A 2,500-nucleotide genomic window follows, 5' to 3' on the forward strand; every position below is an offset into this window, starting at 1 on the left:
CCCGCGCTCGCTCAAGAAACCTGGGTTCGCAACAAGTGGCAACAACAAGCAACCGAGCGAGTGCGCCAAAACCCGTGGCGGCCGAACAAACGCGAAGTCCCAACCGCGTCAGCCGGGGCGGCACGGGACAGGAAAAATCACTTCAGCCGGGGCGGCGGGGCACCGAATAAACCTCGTCACCTCGTCGCAGGATAAAAGAGGAAACAAAAAGTCTAAACAGCGTCTGCTGGAGCGAATGCGTAATAAAACAACAACAACAACAAAAAAAAAACACCCGCGCTCAAGAAGTCTGCAATCCTCACAAAAGGCGACTGTGACCGAGCAGCGTCAGCCGGGGCCGTGCGGAAACGGAAAAACCGCGACTACCGGGGCGTCGAGGCACCGAAAAATCCACTTCAGCCGCGGCGAAAAAAAAAAACAAAAAGAAAGACGGAGGGGGGGGGGGAACCACGTCTGCCGGGGCGAAGGAAAAAAAAAAACGCGTCTGCCGGGGCGAGCCCGGGTGCGGCACCACCGGGAAAACTGTGGCAAACAGACATGGCGATCGAGTGAGTGGGCCGCCAGCCAGGCTCAGCCAAAAAGTGCAAAGTCCGAACTGCGTCAGCCGGGGCGGCAAAAACCGCGTCAGCCGGGGCGGCGCAAAAAACCGCGTCTGCCGGGGCGGCACGAAACCGCGTCAGCCGGGGCGGGGCGAAAACTGCGTCAGCCGGGGCGAAAAGAAAAAAAAAAAACGCGTCTGCCGGGGCAAGCCCGGGTGCGGCACCACCGGGAAAACTGTGGCAAACAGACATGGCGATCGAGTGAGTGGGCCGCCAGCCAGGCACAGCCGAAAAGTGCAAAGTCCGAACCGTGTCAGCCGGGGCGACGCAAAAACCGCGTCAGCCGGGGCGGCGCGAAAACCGCGTCAGCCGGGGCGGCACGAAACCGCGTCAGCCGGGGCGGCGCGAAAACTGCGTCAGCCGGGGCGGCGCGAAAACCTCGTCAGCCGGGGCGAGCGAAAAGGGGGGGGGGGGGAACCACGTCTGCCGGGGCGAAAGAAAAAAAAAACGCGTCTGCCGGGGCGAGCCCGGGTGCGGCACCACCGGGAAGACTGTGGCAAACAGACATGGCGATCGAGTGAGTGGGCCGCCAGCCAGGCTCAGCCCAAAAAGTGCCAAGTCCGAACTGCGTCAGCCGGGGCGGCAAAAACCGCGTCAGCCGGGGCGGCGCGAAAACCGCGTCTGCCGGGGCGGCGCGAAAACTGCGTCAGCCGGGGCGAGCCCGGGTGCGGCACCACCGGGAAAACTGTGGCTAACAGACATGGCGATCGAGTGAGTGGGCCACCAGCCAGGCTCAGCCAAAAAGTGCCAAGTCCGAACTGCGTCAGCCGGGGCGGCAAAAACCGCGTCAGCCGGGGCGGCGCAAAAAAACCGCGTCTGCCGGGGCGGCACGAAACCGCGTCAGCCGGGGCGGCGCGAAAACTGCGTCAGCCGGGGCGAAAGAAAAAAAAAAACGCGTCTGCCGGGGCGAGCCCGGGTGCGGCACCACCGGGAAAACTGTGGCAAACAGACATGGCGATCGAGTGAGTGGGCCGCCAGCCAGGCACAGCCGAAAAGTGCTAAGTCCGAACTGCGTCTGCCGGGGCGGCACGAAACCGCGTCAGCCGGGGCGGCGCGAAAACCGCGTCTGCCGGGGCGGCACGAAACCGCGTCAGCCGGGGCGGCGCGAAAACTGCGTCAGCCGGGGCGAGCCCGGGTGCGGCACCACCGGGAAAACTGTGGCAAACAGACATGGCGATCGAGTGAGTGGGCCGCCAGCCAGGCACAGCCGAAAAGTGCTAAGTCCGAACTGCGTCTGCCGGGGCGGCACGAAACCGCGTCAGCCGGGGCGGCGCGAAAACCGCGTCTGCCGGGGCGGCACGAAACCGCGTCAGCCGGGGCGGCGCGAAAACTGCGTCAGCCGGGGCGAGCCCGGGTGCGGCACCACCGGGAAAACTGTGGCAAACAGACATGGCGATCGAGTGAGTGGGCCGCCAGCCAGGCACAGCCGAAAAGTGCTAAGTCCGAACTGCGTCAGCCGGGGCGGCAAAAACCGCGTCAGCCGGGGCGGCGCAAAAAACCGCGTCTGCCGGGGCGGCACGAAACCGCGTCAGCCGGGGCGGCGCGAAAACTGCGTCAGCCGGGGCGAAAGAAAAAAAAAAACGCGTCTGCCGGGGCGAGCCCGGGTGCGGCACCACCGGGAAAACTGTGGCAAACAGACATGGCGATCGAGTGAGTGGGCCGCCAGCCAGGCACAGCCGAAAAGTGCCAAGTCCGAACTGCGTCTGCCGGGGCGGCACGAAACCGCGTCAGCCGGGGCGGCGCGAAAACCGCGTCTGCCGGGGCGGCACGAAACCGCGTCAGCCGGGGCGGCGCGAAAACTGCGTCAGCCGGGGCGAGCCCGGGTGCGGCACCACCGGGAAAACTGTGGCAAACAGACATGGCGATCGAGTGAGTGGGCCGCCAGCCAGGCACAGCCGAAA

The sequence above is a fragment of the Rhipicephalus microplus genome, unplaced genomic scaffold, assembly GCF_043290135.1.
Source record: "Rhipicephalus microplus isolate Deutch F79 unplaced genomic scaffold, USDA_Rmic scaffold_257, whole genome shotgun sequence".
NCBI lineage: Eukaryota > Metazoa > Arthropoda > Arachnida > Ixodida > Ixodidae > Rhipicephalus > Rhipicephalus microplus.